Raw genomic sequence first — 19,667 nt, 5'->3', positions numbered from 1 at the left:
GAAATAGGTGGAAGGGTGGAAATGGAAAGGAATGGATAAAAGGAGGAAAAGGAGGAAGGAGGTGGAAGGTGGAGGAAAAGGAACAGGAAAACAGGCATGGAGGAAAGGAGGAAGAAGGAAATGGAGGAAGGAAAGGAACAGGGAAGGGAGGGAGGAAAGGAGGCAGGAAATGGAAAACAGGTGTGGAGGTGCATTAGCCAGGAGGTGCCAGGTGTAGGTGGTGCCAGGTGTGGAGGTGTCAGGTGTGGTGGTGCCAGGTGGAGGTGCATTACCCAGGTGTGGTGGTGCATGCTTCTAGTCCAGCTACTTGGGAGGCTGATGCGGAAGTATGGCTCGATCACAGGATTGAGGCTGCGTGGTCAGACACACCACTGCACTCCAGCCTGCGAGTGAGGACCTGTCTCAAAAAAAAAAATCTGTGTTTCCTTTAATGAGAAATAACATCTATTCCTTTGGAAAGTCAAATAGTTTCTCACCATCACTTTTTTGAATAAACTAACACATCATTATAGCCCACTATAGGTTGCCTGCTTAGTATCTCCATTTGGCGTTCTCATAGTATCTTATTATCAAAAATGTTCAGCAGTGAACTTTTTAAATAAAATTATTTTCTCCTTCTAACTTCACAATTAGGCTAATTATGGCAATTTTAAAAATTGTGCATTGTAATGTTATGAATGTACCGTTAATAATATTGTATTAACTGTTAATAGCATCCTCATTCTTCCAGTTTTTTCAGAAGCACCTTCGATCTTTAATGCTCCCTTTCTTTCTCTGTTTGGGCAGCAGTAATGCCACTGGGTCCTGTTCTCACAAGGGTCTTCTCCTCTCTTCCCATGCTGACCATTTTTGATGCTTTAGTGCTAATTTTATTTCCACTGCATAACTGCAAAATGCCCCAAATAATTTACTGCCTCCTTTCTCACATCCCAGCGCATCACTGTAAATACTGCTATCAAGTAGCCAATAAACATGTGAAAATATATTTAATTTTGCAAGTAATCAAACAGATGCAAGTTCAAGCAATGATAATAGATTGGATTCTTTGTAAAAACAGTAAACAATGTTTAACCAAGCTATTGTTGACAGTATATCCATATTACATAAAATATATATATAGATATATAAAACATCTTTGTTTTTATATATATATATCTGTGTTTACTTACAGAAGCCTAGGAAAAAAATGGAAGAGTTGTAGTACATTGATTAAAATATGGCTACAATGTTGTTACTATTTTCTGAGTCCATACCTGTGATGATTTATTATAGATATCAGCTTGACTGGATGAAGAAATACCTAGAAATCTGATTAATCATTATTTGGGGGTATGTGTGTGAGGGTGTCTCCAGAGGAGATTATGGATCTGAGTGGAAGGTGGAGAAGAGCCACCGGCAATGTGGGAAGGCACTATGCAATCTGCTGGAGACGCAGAGAAAACATAAACATCTAAAAGGCAAATGTCTGTAGATCCGGGGCTGGGTGCATCTCCTCTGCTATCGTGGAAAACTTGAGGCTCCTCAGTCTTCGGAGTCCAGGACTTACACCAGTGTCCATCATCTCCCGGGTTCTCAGGCTTCTCCAGGACTTACATACCAGTGTCCATCATCTCCCGGGTTCTCAGGCTTCTCCAGGACTTACACACCAGTGTCCATCATATCCCGGGTTCTCAGGCTCTCCAGGACTTACACACCAGTGTCCATCATCTCCCGGGTTCTCAGGTTTCTCAAGGTTTCCAGTGTCCATCATCTCGGTTTCTGGGTTTCTGTCCTTGGGCTGAGAATTACAGCATTGACTTCCCTGATTCTGAGGCTTTTCAGTTTGGACAGGCCAAGCGTCTGGGGTGTAACTGCTGTAATGCCTGTTCAGGGGACTTTTCAGCCTCCATAATTGCACGAGCCAATCCCCCTAATAAAACCCCTCTTTATCTATCTATCTATCTATCTATCTATCTATCTATCTATCTATCTATCTATCTATCTATCTATCTATCTATCTCCATCTCTTATTTGTTCTGTCTCTCTGGAGTACCCTAATACAATATTCTTTGAAATATGGCTTTGCATCTTCTCCCATGAAGAGATCAAGAGTTGAAGTCAATTTCCACAGGTCCTAAATCTGGGCTGGTCATCCAACTTGCTGTGTGCTGATATTCCAGTCATGGGTCTAGACCTCAAGGGTCATTGCATACTTTCGTCTTCTCTTTTTGAACAGGATCGCTGACATGTTAACAAGCCCAGTACAACCCACTGGACAAGGAGAGACCATGTGTGAGGGGCCTGTGGTACTCTAGAAGTTGGCCAGCCTGCCCAGAAGCAAAAGTACCTATAGCTGTACACAGAAGCATGAGAGAGCCCACTGGAGAAGCAGAAGAATCCCACTGAGCCCAGTCTAAATCAACAACTGACACACTCGTGAACCGAGTAAGTGGCTGTTATTTTAAGCCACAAAGTGTTAGAGTGAGTTGTTACATAGCAATCATGGGCAGATATGGGGACACACCCAAGTGAAAAGACTGAATACATCTGAGTAGTAGAAATATAGGTCTGTGCGTGTGTGTTTTTTAATCATTTTGCTTTACTGTATTTTCTAAGTTATTCAAGAAATAATGAGCTATTTTGCAATTCACAATAAAATTTACTTGCCACCAAAATCATATTAATCATTCTTAATGTACAGAATCTGGATGCAGGCAGACCTAATTGAATATCTTTATTTATTTAATTTTTAAATAGAGCTGTGTGAACTTAGCAACATTAGCCTCTATGAACTTTATTTTTTATAATTTAAATTACAAACATGATAATATCTGCCTCATAGGCCTGTTGTGAAGACTGCAAAAATAAGCCAACAGAGTATTTGGAGTAGGGTGTATCCTTAAATTTTCTACTTGCCCCTAATTTAAGAAATTAAATTTTAAGTTCTCTATCTCTCTAATACCTAGAATAGTACCTGCATATAATATGATAACTCTTCACTTAATCTTTGTTTAATGGATGAACAAATGAATGAATCAATGAATGAATACATGAAGAAATGATAAGGAAGGTGAATTTTTAAATTGATCCACTCTGCTACTATAGTAAAACTGACCCTATATATTTTATGTCTAACAGAAGGTTGGGCAGTGTTAGAGACAGCCACAAGTACTGTGCTATTTCTCCCATTGAGAGGTTGAGTCTAACTCCTTTTCTTGAATTTGGGCTTACCTCAGTGACTTGCTTGACCAATGCAACAGAGGAGAAGTGATACTCTAAGATTTGGAGCGTAGGCCATAGATGCTCTGTAGACTTCTGCTAGGTTACTGGCACTACTGTCTCCAGGACCTCTGAGCTGCCATGTAAGAAGTTTGAATGTCTTAAGATTGCTGTCCTAGAGATGACATTTGTGTACACTCAGCCGGACAGCACAGCTGAACCTGAGCGTCAGCTGTCACCGCAAAGGCACCAGATGTGTGAATGACAGATCTTCCATCCTCTTAAACAGTTCATTCGCCAGCTAAGTTCCATCAAGCAAAGCAATTAACATCACTTGGAACAGAAAAACCACCCAACATAGCTCTGTCCAAATTTCTGACCCACAAAATTAAAAGACAATGACATGGTCGCCATATTTAGCTACAGAGTTTCAAGGAAATTTGTTATAGAGCAAATAGACACCAGGAACAAACAAGTAGACAATGTTTCCAGTGATAATAACTGGTTCAAATATTATATGGTAATTGAAAATTTAAAACCACTTTTTGTTCAAACCACGAAAAAACGAACACCACTTTGGGAGATACACCCAATCTCCAAAAGGAAGAGTATGCAGTCCAGGAAGGATATTAGTTCTGAGTCTCTCATTTGTGTCTCCTGATGTTAGGTTACTATAGTCATTCAAAAGGCATCGGTTGGTCATGGAGTGATAAGCAGAGCTTAAGAGTAAGAGAGCACAGTGTAATTCACAATAGTCCATATGGAGCCGTCGACTTGTAGAGCATTTGCACCTACAGGGATTTAGAAGGCTTACTGGAGGGACACGGGGTTAATCGATATTTTAGCAAGGCCTGGAAGTTCTAATCACTAAGTAGGGTAACAGAACCTAATCCTGAATGGAGACTATTTTCATGTTGTCTTAGCTCGTCACTCCCCAGCTACAGAAAACTGCCATTGAATAGAATAACTAAAAGTTCCAGCCAACACCTTTATTTCTGCTATTTGAGAAAGAAATATGGAGAAAAACATATTTCAGGTTTCTGGATCATGAATTAAAGGATATATGTGTTCAGGAAGGTCACCATGAATCCTAAGGGACAGGTTGTAATTGACTAAATAAACGAACAATTGCACAAACAAATTGACCAGAAAAGGCCAATGTAAACTGGTTATGAACTACAGAGAGATCACAGGAAATTCAATTGCTTTCTTTTCATTGAAAATACATTAATTCAGGGTCCAGGCTGCTACAACTCAATTATCTAGCCATCTAATGCTCCTGGCCCTTCTTCATTTCACACTAAGCATGCCGTACATATCCTAGTTCTCATAGACTGGACTCAAAAACTCATTCCTAATCTTTCTTCTTTATTAATGCTTCCTCTTAGAAAGAAGAGAGACATATGAATACATAAAATTGAATCAAACATCTTCGTGACACAAATACACAAGGGGAAAATGGTCTGGGAATAAAGCTACATAATAAAAATGTGGCGTGCAGAGATTTTTTATAGAGTTGAACATAGTCCCTCTACAGATGATATCATCCTTTTCTATATCCTTTTCTTTTAGGACATAAAATGTCAAACATCTTATGATTGGTGTAGGATATTTTTAATCTGTGTCAAAATGGCATTGAGGTTAAAAGCTAGCTAGAAAATGAGGAAATGACCATTAAAAAGAGAAGGAAAATTTTTAACCTTTTCTAAATAGTGCAGTGGAACCTTATTAATTATTTCAAAGTAAAGTCATTGAAATATTTTACTTGAAGCATAAGAAATATTCTAAAAGCAATTAACACATATAAAAGATTGTATCTTCAGAAATGTACTTTAGTTATCACATTGTAGGGGTACTTGCATTTTAAAGCATGGAAGTCGGTAGGGAGTTATAGAGTTCTAATTTCCCATCATACCACAAGTCTTATTTTGGAAACAATGGCAGAATCTGCTGAATCGACTCATTTGAATTTCCTTTCTTTTAATTGTTCTTACAAGTGGACTATGCAGCCATAAAAAGGGATGAGTTTGTGTCCTTTGTAGGGACATGGATGCAGCTGGAAACCATCATTCTCAGCAAACCATTGCAAGAACAGAAAACCCAAACACCACATGTTCTCACTCATAGGTGGGAACTGAACAATGAGATCACTTGGACTCAGGATGGGGAATATCACACACCGGGGCCTATTGTGGGGAGGGGGGAGCGGGGAGGGATGGCACTGGGAGTTATACCTGATGTAAATGAAGAGTTGATGGGTGCCAACGAGTTGATGGGTGCAGCACACCAACATGGCACAAGTATACATATGTAACAAACCTGCACATTGTGCTCAAGTACCCTAGAACTTAAAGTATAATTAAAAAAAAAATGAAAGTAAATAAAAAAATTAATCCAACATTAACAAATCTGAAAACTCCTTTATTTCTTACAAAACTTAGCATGTAATTCTCTTTTTTGATTTTTTTGTGGAATTTTACATTCCACAAGCAAATCTAGGCAACAAACAAGCAAATGGCAAATGTGAATAATGGCAGTTGTAATAATGGCTACGAGAAGATAAAGGCAGAAGATATTGAAAAGAAAGTGCCCCCATTCAGATAGTACTGTCAGGGCAATTCAGGGAGGCTGACATTTAAACTGAGCCCCTAAGGAAGTGAAGTTGTTGGTCATGTAGATTGTAGAAATGGTGCATTCCAGGCAGAAGGAGTAGGGTCCGGAGTAGAGGCTAGAAAAGGTTGACCTGCTTTAGGAGCTGAAAGAAATTCAGTGAGGCAGATATGGGAGAGTGGGAAGGTGGGGTCGCTGAAGAGGGAGTTCACATGGTAGTAATGAATCAGAAAATTCAGGGCCTTGTAGGATGGTAAGATGTTTTCCTTTTATTCTTGATAATATAGAAAACCACGGAAAGTTTTGAAGCAGTTGAGTCGTGTGGTCTGATTTATGCTTCTAAAATATATTATTTGCTCTAGGTAGTGAGTGAATTGGTTAAGGGTCGAAGCAAACTCAGTGAAATGGTTGTGAAGAAATGGAAAAGAAATTAGCTCGGCTTGAAACAAGATCGTTGCAGCAGGCATAGAAGGAATATTGAATCAAAAGACTGGAGGGAGGACTAACAGGACTTGCTGTTGGATTTGTTAGAAGGAACAGGAGGATGGTGAGAAAAAGTGAGAATCCAAAGATAATGTCAGAGTTTCCACTGGAGAAAATGGAAGACAGTACCATTTAATTAGATGGTGAAGATTCAGGAAGCACGAATGTGGGGTGAGTAAAGAATTCTTTTCTCAATATTTCATGTGAGACTCCTTTGGTTGGTGGCATCAAATTAAGTAGTTGGATATGTGTCTGTTTCTACCTAATGGGATAAAGTCAGCAAAGTCAGAATCAGCACAACTTACTTCAGTTCAACAAGTTCTTACTAGAAGTTTTCATTACACAAAGTACTCTGCAAGGCATTTGCATTATAGAAGATTATCATTGCCTTGGGTGAGGGATGGACATTATTACTGCTAAATAGAGGAAAACGTATTTTGTGACTGATTAATTCTGAACACATTGGGGCATTCACAGTAACAGAATTCACTGGGGAAATACATTTGATCTGAATCTCGAAGGAGAGAAATTTATTTTGGGGCACGGGTGGGGAGGTATAGATGGAAAAGAGGGATATGGAAGTTCCGCCCTGCAGGAGCAGCAGAAGCAATGGCATGGACTGAATAAATAACTTCCAAGCACTTTCATAGTAGCTAAATCAGGTATTGGTCCTATAGTTGTGAACAAAGGCAGACTCAGACCCTGTCCTTAAGGAGCTTATAATTCAGAGAAACAAATTGGAATTTACCACTTTATAAAAAATGTTATCACTGTCACCAACCCATCCTCCCTCAAATATTCAAGGAGGCGTGTAAGTATAATATAGGAAAAACCAGACCAACTTTGTATTTGGGCATTACATCTCTGAGGAAGTGAGGATTCAGCTGAAAACTGTATAAAATGCCTAAATCTGATCTAGGCAAGGAAGAAAATAAGGTTGTAATATCACCTTGATTATGACTAGGCAGATGAATTGGAGGACAGGCAAGTCAACGTGGGAACCAAGTTTGCAGGCCACAGAAGTGTCTGAACAGAAGACGATGATGTGTAAGGGTGAAGGCAGTGAGGATCGAAGAAGTGTCAGAAATGAAATGGTATGTAGGAAGACTCAATGATTAACTGTGGGAAGTAAGGAGGATGGAAAAATCGAGGTTACTTAAGCTTCCTGACTTAAGTAACTCAGTTGATGACGCCATCTATTGAACTATATGGAACCTTGGGGAAGGGGTAGGTTTGCAGTGGGCATGGGAAAGCCTTTGAAAGGCTTCAGGTAGACTGTGATAATCTCTTATTTAGACTGGAGACACCATGAAGCCAATAACCACATCTATATTGTTTGGTGTTATATCCCTAGTATCTGTTACAGCACTTGCCCTCTAGTAGGATATCAGGACTATGTCTCATTAATTCCGAATGAGCTGCTCTAAATTATTTTAGGAAACATTTGGCGTCAAATACTTATAGTGCAAATAATGATATTAACAACTTTTCTAATTTAAAATATCCTTTATTGAGGGAAAGTTTGAAGTGTGAACATGAAATCTCTGAAGAACAAGGTTCCTTTTTATTTATTTATTTATTTTTGAGATGGAGTTTTGCTCTTGTTTCCCTGGCTGGAGTACAATGGCAGAACCTCAACTCACTGCAACCTCCGCTTCCCGGGTTCACGCGATTCTCCTGCTTCAGCCTCCGGAGTAGCTGGAATTACAGGCATGTGCCACCACGCCCGGATAATTCTGTACTTTCAGTAGAGACAGGGTTTTGCCATGTTGGTCAGGCTGGTCTCGAACTCCTGACCTTGTAATCCCCCTACCTCAGACTTCCAAAGTGCTGGGATTACAGGTGTGAGCCACTGCATCTGGCCTAGGTTCCTTTTTGTATGTTATTATTTTATGACTCAAACTACTAAGAAGGCTGAGTCACATTACTGCCTTTGATAATTATTCTAATGAGTGATTCATGGACCATGGTTCCTGGTAAAACTAGTGGTATCCTGAGAAAAACAATTTTCTGTGTTCCCTTTACAGAGATTTATGATGAACAATAATGCATAATAAGCTTCACAAAATCCTGTAGTATAAACTCCTGCTTAACATTGTCTTTCTACACCAATTTAAGCTTCAAGTTTTCTTATCGCCTCTCCTTTTTTTCCCTCTAGAGTATACTGCAAAACGATGTCTGTGGAATACTAATTTGTAATTCACTATCCCACAGCATCGCTGTGTGACAGTCATCTAAAACTGCTAGCTGGTGAGAAATACGGACCTGAAAAGTAACTTTGATATCTGAGATTCATCAATATCATCATCAAAGTCAGATTTCCAAGTGTGAATATTGCAGATGGTAAGTTTTCAAAATGGAAACCAAAAAAGTCTACAAACGTGAACTAAAATCAAGTATTTCATCTTTTTCATACTTTAGAAGATCATGCTTCAAGTCTCCTTTTTGGGGAGCTGTGAAATGAAGATACGTGTATCTCTCTGAAGAGCACCTTCCAAATATTGCTTGTTTTGAGCAGATCTTTCGCAACAGGGAATTTTCAAAACTCAAAGTCATTCCTTTAGACGTAGCACAACAAAGTAGAAATGTGCCAAATTACCCAGAAACAATTTGGATAGCTGGCAAACAGGGCTGCCTGCTGGTTTCTGAACAGTGTAGGTAATTTGCCACTCAACTCTCCTTTATTTCCCTCAATAAATTGTAGGGTACTTAGAACCCTACTATCTGTCATCCATCTGTCTATATTTCTCTGCTCTGTCAGTGTCTGACAATAGAAAGGCTTCGTCCTGTCTGTCTTTCTCTTGCAGCTGGCAGGGAAGATATAAAAGAAATCGACTGACTTTGGAGGGGGAGGGGAATTAAAATTAGCATGTAAAATAGAACATCTCCTTAGTTAGCTACGAGAAAAAGGTAATAAGCCCAAAATAAGATAGAAAAGAACATTAAGAAGGAGCACCAAACAAATTACTCTAGCATCCCACCAGATGACCCAGTGGGATGATCAAGCCTTGTATTTTCTAATCAACATATTTATAAACAAGATATTTACAAAATGTCATTGACAACTACTTAACCCAAACATATTCAATATTGCTCACCATACTATTTCAGCACTAATCTTCTGTTTAAGTGGAATTGAATTCTTTCAAGGGAATATAAGTTTGAATAGTTAGAATTAGGTCCAATTGTTTTTGAAAATGACAAGTATCAAAAAACGTAACTTGCATTTTCTTCTTTTATACAGATGAATAAACTACACAATCAAATTTAAATGTTTCTTATACCCAATTTAAGATAGCATCTCCTTCCAAAAAACGTTTCTCCTTATATAATAAAGGATTATCTTCTTAAATCTTTAGCAAAATACACAGAGCTTTTGAGATGTATGTCTGACATTAGACATAAAAAATGGCAATGAGTGAGAATAACTAGAAATACACACTAGAAGTAATACAGAAATTTGTAGCTATAATTGCATTCACTGAAAACAATGTTTCTATTGTTTTCTGAAAAGATTTGGAGACTGTGGCAAAAACTAAAATGATGAGGATATGACAGCAATATAAAGCACAGAGAATAAAGCCTTTAAAAATGAACGAGCTCGGTTCAAATTCTAGTTTTACCCTTTAGTAGTTGTACAGTTTTACAGAATCTTTTAACTTCTCTATGCTTGAGTGCTCTACTATAAAATGGAAATGACATACACATATTATTGTATGGTTATAAAGATTAACAGAGACTGTTAATAATGGCCTTTATTAATAACGGGTTTTTGAATATTGTTGACTGCTATTTAGCTACCCTTATTTGGAAACAAGTAATCAAGTAAGAAAATGAGCAAAAATGCAAAAAATAAAAAATAAATTAAAAGGAGTACTTTCAGTTGTCTCCCAGATGATAACAGAGTTTTGAGGAACCTAATATCTTCCTCCTAACAGATCTATTTTGTAGACCTTAGAGAAAATCTTTTCTGATTTTTTTCTACACATCTCACTGTTTTGTACTCCAAGTTTTAAATCAATATAAAAGTGTACCATTCTGTGTTCTTTTAGTACTTCCTGGCTCCCTTTAGTGTAGAAGTTTATCATGTGCTACTGTAATATTCACAACTATCCACAAAATTTCTATGAACTACTGCAAGGCTGTAAAATAGTTTTATTTATCCCTGCCCTTGGAACACAACAGCTATTCAAAAATATGTTTTCTGCATAATAATACAAAAGATACCATACTCAGAGGTTTTCACACACTATTCGGAGTATGAAACATATCACAATCAGCTCTCTATTCGTCTGTGAGGGGAGCGGTGGTGGTGTGACCAAGACGAGCTTGCATGAAGGAACGGAAAGTAAAGCTGTACACTTGACTTCCAGATTTTGCTAATCTGGGAAAAGAGAGAAAAATTAAAATAATGTATAACACAACACCATTTTGGAGAAGCAGCATGTGTCCCAAAGGACACATGGATTTTATTGTCTCCATAAGACATTTTTGACAACTTACAATGGAATCAATACAATTCAGAGGTAGCCACCAAGAACTATAGAGCAGAAAAAAAAAAATCAAAAAATGCTGGCTGAGTGAGATTGCCACATTGAGCATATGTAATACTTCTGAATTTTCTGCTAAAAGGTGGAAAGAAAAACTACATAGGATGAGAGAACTTCTCTTGCCCAGAAAGCATATTAATCCATGAGGGAAAAGTAATGTTTTCCTGGCCCTCATTTCTGAGATGAATCAGTCATGGAAGTATTACCATGGCTTTTGGGTAACAAATACACACAGGGTAGAAGTTTTCAATAAATATAGACTTGTTCCATGCAATTATTCCTTTTATTGACTCAAGGTATAAACAAAAACACTAGGGCAAAGTCAGGAACCAGCAGTTCTAGAGATCTGAGAGGCAAGGATAGGGAGTATAGCTTTCTAGTAACCTTGTTACAGACACATGGTGTAGAAAAAATTTTTGACCATCTTTCTCTAGCTGAGGTCCCTACATTATGTCATTATTTGCTTCATGAGAAAATGAGTTGCATGTTTAAACTTTTAGAGAAAATGCACTATAAATTTTATTCTGTAAGCTAATTATCTCAATCAACGTTCAGACTAGAACCCCAAATATTTCAAAATACAGGTCTGGAGTAAGACACTAGAGCTTAAAACAATTAGCATGCATAGAAATAAAGGGTATTCAAATAGAAAGAGAGCAAGTAAAATTATAATCATGTCATCTGTTTACAGATGACATGATTGCGTATTTGGAAAATCCCATTGTCTCAGCCCCAAAACTCCTTAAGCTGATAAACAACTTCATCAAAGTTTCAGGATGCAAAATCAATGTCCAAAAATCACAAGCATTCGTATACACCAGTAATAGACAAGCAGAGAGCCATATCATGAGTGAACTCCCATTCACAATTGCTACAAAGAGAATAAAATACCTAGGAATAAAACTTACAAGGGACATGAAGGACCTCTTCAAGGAGAATTACAAACCACTACTCAAGAAAATAAGAGAGGACAAAAACAAATAGAAAAAAATTCCATGCTCATGGATAGGAAGAATCAATATCGTGAAAATGGTCATATTGCCCAAAGTAATTTATAGATTCAATGCTATTCCCATCAAGCTACTGTTGACTTTCTTCACAGAACTAGAAAAACCTACTTTAAATTTTATATGGAACTAAAAAGAGCCCATATAGCCAAGACAATCCTAAACCAAAAGAACAAAGCTGGTGGCATCATGCTACCTGACTTCAAACTATACTACAAGGCTACAGTAACCAAAACAGCATGATACTGGTATGAAAACAGATATATAGACTAATGGAACAGAACAGAGGCCTCAGAAATAACACCACACATCTACAACCATCTGATCTTTGACAAACCTGACAAAAACAAGGAACAAAAACATAAAACAGCAATGGGGAAATGATTTCCTATTTAATAGATGATGCTGGGAAAACTCACTAGCCATATACAGAAAACAGAAACTGGACCCTTTCCAGAAAACAGAAACTGGACCCTTTCCTTACATCTTATACAAAAATAACTCAAGATGGATTAAAGACTTAAACCTAAAACTTAAAACCATGAAAACCATAAAAGAAAACCTAGGCAATACCGTTCAGGACATAGTCATGGGCAAAGGCTTCATGACTAAAATACCAAAAGCCAATTGCAACAAGAGACATAATTAACAAATGGGATCTAATTAAACCCAAGAGCTTCTGCTCAGCAAAATAAACTATCATCAGAGTGAACAGGAAATCTACAGAATGGGAGAAAATTTTTTCAATCTATCCATCTGACAAAGGTCTAAAATCCAGAATCTACAAAAAACTTAAACAAATTTACAAGAAAAAAGCAAACAACCCCACCAAAAAGCGGGCAAAGGATATGAACAGAGACTTCTCAAAAGAAGACATTTATTCGGCCAACAAACATATGAAAAAAAGCTTATCATCACTGGCCATTAGAGAAATGCAAATCAAAACCACAATGAGATACCACCTTATGCCAGTTAGAATGGTGACTGTTAAAAAGTCTGGAACAACAGATGCTGAAGAGGATGCAGAGAAACAGGAATGCTTTCGCGCTGTTGGTAGGGGTGTAAATTAGTTCAACCATTGTGGAAGGCAGTGTGGCGATTCCTCAAGGATCTAGAACCAGAAATACTATTTGATCCAGCAATCCCATTACTGGGTATATACGCAAAGGAATATAAATCATTCTACTAAGAAGACACATGCAAACATATGTTTATTGCAGCACTATTTATGATAACAAAGACTTGGAACCAACCCAAATGCTCATCAATGGTAGAATGGATAAAGAAAATGTGGTACATATATACCATGGAATACTATGCAGCCATAAAAAAGAATGAGTTCATGTCCTTTTCAGGGACATGGATGAAGCTGGAAACCATCATCCTCAGCAAAGGAACACAGGAACAGAAAACCAAAGACTGCATGATCTCATTCATAAATGGGAGTTGAATAATAAGAACACATGGACACAGGGAGTGGAATATCACACACTGGGGCCTGTCGGGGGTGGGGGGCAAGGGGAGGGAGAACAATAGGATAAATACCTAATGCATGTGGGGCTTAAAACCTAGATGATGGGTTGATAGGTGCAGCAAACCACCCTGGCACATGTATACCCATGTAATAAGTCTGCAAGTTCAGCACATGTATCCCAGAACTTAAAGTAAAATAACAAAAAATAAAAATATAAAAATAAAAAATAAAAAAAGAATTAGCATGTGTTTTATGTATGTTAGACTTATCTGAATTTGATACATAGGTATGTATGTGTTTATATATACATATATACACACACACATATATACACACACACATATCTATACTCACACACATATATATTACCATTAAATCCTTACAACAGCTTATGAAGATGAATAAACTTAGATTCAAAGAATTTTGTATCTTGTCCAAAGTCACAAAGCTAGTCATGCTGAAAATGAAATGCACGTAAGTCTCTACTGTAATGACCATCACCTTACACCATGTGGTCATATTTCCGTTGATGAATTTTACATGGTTGGGTCAGAGACAGCATGCTCTAATATCAGACATTTTGTGATTTTTTTTTACTGAGGTCCAGTCATCCTACCTTTGCTTGAAGCTTATATATATATATATATGTTTACATGTTTCACTGACCTTCTTCTTTCTCAACTGCAGTTTGCACATTAATTCAGGTGGTGAATTTTTAAAATTTAACTTATTATATTTTTCCAATGCAAAATTTCCATTTATAAAACGGCTTTTATTTTTGTAGTAAGAATTTCTATTTTTTAAATTGTTTCCAGAGTGGTCACTTTTACCTCATGAAGTGTGGCTAAAAGTCATGATCTGATAATTACAGCATCTGGGTTACTTCAGATTAGCATCTGTTTATTGTAATGTCTTTTCCCTTGAGATTTTGTCACTTTTTTTTCTTAGTTGTCAGTATGTTCAGTAATTTTGGGTTGTATTGTGAACCTTTAGAATACTATGTTTGAGAATCTAGGTCCTGTTAAATTTGTGAAGAGCACTGGTTTGTTTGTTCAAGCAGGTAATCAGCTGATTAAGCCCAGACTGTAAGGTTTGCTTTGCCTTTTATGGGCAGTGGTTTTCAATAGCAGTTTAGTTTTAAAGTTTTGCTGTGTGGTTTGGGCCTGCTCATTTCATGAAAAACTCATGAGTTGACCTGGAATTTGGCTGGAGTCATATATTCCTTCTCTTCTTGAAGACTTTGATGTACTCACTTGGGTATGTTCTTTACAAGTACAGCTTAGGGGTGAGTTTAGGACTTAGGTTGGTTTATATGCAAAATTTAGGGATTCTCTTCACTAGATACCTCTTCTTGTGAGTTTATGCCTCACTTTCTGGATTCTAAAATCCCCTTTTGCTGAGTCATCGGCCAAAAATAACAGGGGTCTTTTCAGGTATTTAGCTTTCTACATTCTTAGGAGGCGCTGAACAACTAAAGACAGCAATAAGATGAGAGAAAGAGAAATAATAATTTTCTCCCCACCCTCATTCTTTTTGCACAACAGGACCTGTTTTGCTGATTCTCCTACCTAAAAAAAGAAGGGATTTTTCTTTTGGGTCTTATGCATGTGCACCTTCTGCACTGGGATGATGTTGCTACATCACTGGGGTAGGTTTCAGGGCAGTGCTGCGAGAGAAAAAAGAGGAAAAGTAAATGAGGACATACTCCATAATCTACAGCTCACAGAGGTCCTTCCTCCCAGTCCTTTGACTGGATTTTGCTGACCATAATCATTACAAAGTTCCTGGCTTGGCCTAGCCTTAGTTTAAAGACATAAAGGAAAAATAAACAAACAACAACAACAACAAAACAACTCATCAATACAGCTCTTCAAGTTTTGACTTCCCTTTTCTATCTGACTGCGATGATTTTTCAGAATCCTCAGAGGTTTTTTTTTCTTCTTTTCTGTTTGTTTGTTGGGTTTTGTTGAGAGAAGGAGATTTGGGGTCCAGAGTTATTAGTTATAATCAGTAGGAGAGAAGCTACAGTGGGCTTACTTAATCATAAAATTCGTTAAAATCTCAAATTTTATACCAGAAATTTTGATAATAATGAGACTGTGTCCTAGGAAAGTTTAAGGGCAAGTGTGTGTAATAATCTACACTATCAAGATTCCTGCAGATCTTAGACTACGGCATGAATAAAGTTTGGACATTTACCAGACATCTCTGAAGGCAGTTATCTCATCTGTTTAATGGGATAGTAACCCTTGCCTCCGAGAGTTTTAATGTGTAATAAATGAATGTGCATATAGCACATATCAGCAATGCCTGGCATACAGAAGGTGTTTAACAATGATCACTATATTAGTGCAGAACATTTAATTTTAGAATAGCCACATACTAATTGTTCGCCAAAGTATTTTGAACTTACAAAGTTCAAAATGAATAGCTACAAAAATACCTACCTTAATTTCAATAGCATTATTTGGCATAATCTAAGTGATATATGTATGTATGATTATTCTGGTATCTAACCAATCACCTTAAATTATTTTTAAAATTTAATTCCTTACAGCAATTCTATAGGCCTAGGAACCATTACTATTCTCATTACATACAACCTCAAGAGTGAAAAAGCTGGCTTGAGAGCCTAAACAGGTACCTCTATGCATTTTGCCTATATTTGTTTCACTGTAATGATGTCTAATTTGCCTAGTATAAAATTATTGGCCAGTATCATTTGCTTTTTGAGGAAACACCAAAAACCGGAAGGTAGGGCCTTGTCAACAGTATGTTTTGGGCTTCTAGACAGAAAAACACATTTAATATTAAGTGGCCTCAACTTGTAGCTGCACATAAAAAGTTATTCTAAATTAATTTTTCTACATTTAATTCAACTATTTTAAAGGAAGTCAGAATGTAAGACTAATATTAATGGAAAAGCCTATATAGCAAAGGGATTTTAAAAGGGAATTGAAAAATGCCAGTTTTGGTTGTGCTATTTTACCATTCTATTAACTGCGTATATGTGAAGATTCCAGGAAAACAAACCCTGCATTATCCGTGCCAAATAAGACGTTACCTTTAAAATGGCTGAAGAAAATGGAATATGTGGGAATGAGTACAAATTTTTTAAAAATCCTTAACGATGGCCGGGCGCGGTGGCTCACGCCTGTAATCTCAGCACTTTGGGAGGCCGAGGCGGGCGGATCACGAGGTCAGGAGATCGAGACCATCCTGGCGAACACGGTGAAACCCCGTCTCTACTAAAAATACAAAAAACCAGCCGGGCGCGGTGGCGGCGCCTGTGGTCCCAGCTCCTCGGGAGGCTGAGGCAGGAGAATGGCGGGAACCCGGGGGCGGAGCTTGCAGGGAGCCAAGATGGCGCCGCTCACTCCAGCCTGGGCCACACAGCCAGACTCCGTTTCAAAAAAAAAAAAAATGCTTAACAATAATGAAACTATCTAATCTGGTAAGAGGCAGAAAGTCATTATTTAGGAGATTACTAGCTTTAGTCAAACAAAATCCACTGTACATCAATAATTTATGATTTATTATCAATGATTATGTATGATTCTCAATGAGTATGGCCTCCTGTAATGCAATAAAGTCAGATTCAGTGGCAGATAGATACATTATTTCCTGTATTGTATATTTTCTATACCTGGATAAAAAGCTTTCGTATTTTGAGAAGAAGGTTTATTTTTCGCCTATTGAAGTACATGATCAAGGGCCTTTCATTAGGCAAGGAACTAGGATCACCTTATTGATAGATTCTCATGCTGCAAAGACGCAGAAGTTCTTCCTGTTGCTTAAAGCCTCACGCAAACTACCGTTCATATCACAGTTATACACAAAATGTTGTGCCGGATGAGGCAGGTGCCTCTGTTATTGTTGTCAGTAGGGGCTGGAAATTCATCTGCCACTTTCCATAGCTTGTGTCTGAAAGAGCACTCCAGGCAGATTTCAGAAACTTGTTTGATTCTCCAGTTGGCTGATGGTAAGCAACCTGTGTGTTCACCGTGAGCCGCAGTTTCCTCATCGATAAAGTGGGAAGAGGAGATGAACCAGAGGAACAGCAGAACCTTGAACATACTTTCTAAGGTATCTTCTAAAAAGAAAATGTATGTTTTTTGAATTTCGTCTAGCAGCATACATCATAGAGTAGATCACATGCTACCTTCTCAGGAACTTTTCGAGTTTTAAAGAGAATGGCTATGCACCTTAATTTTAGATAGTATTACAGGGAATCATTAAGTTTTAAGATAACTGTGCTGCCACCTTTTAAAAGTTAGGAGATCAATGAAAATGAATAATCTATATAAATTCCTTGAAAACAAAGACACAAATTTATACACATTTGTATATCTCAGTGCTTAGCAGTGTCCTATACATACTAGATAGGCAATCAATATTCACAATTTCCATTAAGGCAGGTTATTATTCTTCTGATCACTTAAGGATTCCACAATTTTTACATTGCATTACAGTTGTATTTATCATAATTATATTGTATGAGACATTAACAAGACAACATTAAGATTATAATGATAATACTATAATGTATGTTTTTAGTTAAAATGCTTGTGTTAATCTTGAAGGGTGTTGTTTAGTATGATTAACCTCTCAAGGTACTGCAAATAAAGGAATACAGGTCCATTTTATGAGGATATGTGGATTTATGAGGGATGATCAGATCTAAATGGAATAAACAAAGTTGTAGCCCCCAAACTCCTTTTTCTATCATTTGGAATACAGAAAGAAAATACTGATACCTAAGAAGAATTGACAGTGACAATCCAATGAAACTAGAGATTAATGTAAAATAGAATAAATGAAGAAAGTCAGGCATAATTGGCAAAAGAGAAAATGGATTAGACAGAAGGAAAATTAATGAAAATATAGGATAAAAACATTCTTTCAACAATACTGTCACCTCTAAGAATATTACCTTTGAAGTTCAATATGTGGTAGGTAAAAGAGATTATGTACTTTTATTTGAAATAAGGGTAGAGGTATCATATATACTAGCTTAAGAGTTTGACACTGAAATTACATAGGTTTACTCTAAATGCCATTGTAATAATTTCTTATTCAGGAACAGTGGCCTTATCTGCACTCTAACTTGCATTTCTTTCTCCCTAGGTTTCTTTCTTTCAGCAGTTAATGAGTAGTTTGGCAATACAAAAATAGACAAAAGAAACAGAAAACAGCATGAGTTAGTCCAAGGTTGACTGGATCATCCACTTTGCCTAAAACTGTTAGCACTGAATGAGCAGGACCCATAGCCCTACCGGCACTTTCAGGAGATTTGGAGCCTCTGTTAATGGACTCCCCACGCACCAGAAATGACTACCTTACACACTGATGCAGAGAGTAGCAATTCTAGGTAAACAGGCAAAAAGTGAACAGAAATCCTAACAAATTATACATGCCAACCTATTGTTTCCTTTAGAACATAAATCTAGTTATTAATCAGTATTTTAATTTTTAGATAAGAAAGTCAACTTTTTCAGAAATTCAATTATCTTTAGGTAAAAAATCTAAATACTATAATAAAAGGAGAAGAATGCTGTAAAGTGAAGGAGACAAATGGGTGCTAATTTATAATTGAAGTTCCTGTCTTTGAGGATTTCCATCTTTGACGTTTCTATTTTTGAGGTGTTTGCAAATTAGAGGAAGGGCAGAGAAGTAAACATGCATGCATGATGTGCATGATATGACAGTAAAAATACTACAATAGAAGGGTGCACAAGATAATGTGGACACCAAAGAAAATAAATTTAATCCAGAGGTACACTGTCTAGGGACATGGTCAAGGCAAGGCTTAACAGGATGGCTGGTTCCTTTTCTGGGTTTAGAAAAGGAAGAGGCGCTAAATAAATAGTCCAAACAATAACACCGAGGTTAGCTCAGGGAGAGCAAACAACTTGAGCAAAGAACAGTGATGTGAGCAAACTGAGTGGATTCAGAAAACTGCAATCAATTCAATAAAACTCAAGTGTAACGCCAGGAGCGATGGCCTCGCCTGTGATCTCAGCACTTTGGGAGGCCGAGGTGGGCAGATCACATGAGATCAGGAGTTCGAGATTAGCCTGGTCAACATGGTGAAACCCCATCTCTACTAAAAATACAAAAATTAGCTGGGTGTGGTGGCACAGACCTGTAATCCCAGCTACTTGAGAGGCTGAGGTGGGAGAATCACTTGAACCCGGGAGTCGGACCAGTGAGCCAAGGTCGCGCCACAGCACTCCAGCCTGGGCCACGGAGTGAGGCTCCATCTTAAAAACAAACAAACAAAAACTCAAGTGTAATTTGTGAAGGGGCACAATGACCCAGTGAGATTTTTAGGACTTCATAAGT

At 37.5% G+C, this 19,667-nt stretch overlaps 1 protein-coding gene across 1 annotated transcript in view; it reads right to left on the bottom strand.

The window, feature by feature from the left end:
- ROBO2 (roundabout guidance receptor 2) overlaps positions 1–19,667 on the bottom strand; it is a 1,748,812-nt gene that overhangs the window by 1,466,088 nt on the left and 263,057 nt on the right. The gene's annotated exons all lie outside the window — the stretch shown is intronic.

This window comes from Papio anubis, chromosome 2, assembly GCF_008728515.1.
Source record: "Papio anubis isolate 15944 chromosome 2, Panubis1.0, whole genome shotgun sequence".
In the NCBI taxonomy this organism is placed as follows: Eukaryota; Metazoa; Chordata; class Mammalia; order Primates; family Cercopithecidae; genus Papio; species Papio anubis.
Note: the sequence above shows the minus strand (reverse complement) of the source record. Positions and strands in the feature narration are given on the sequence as shown.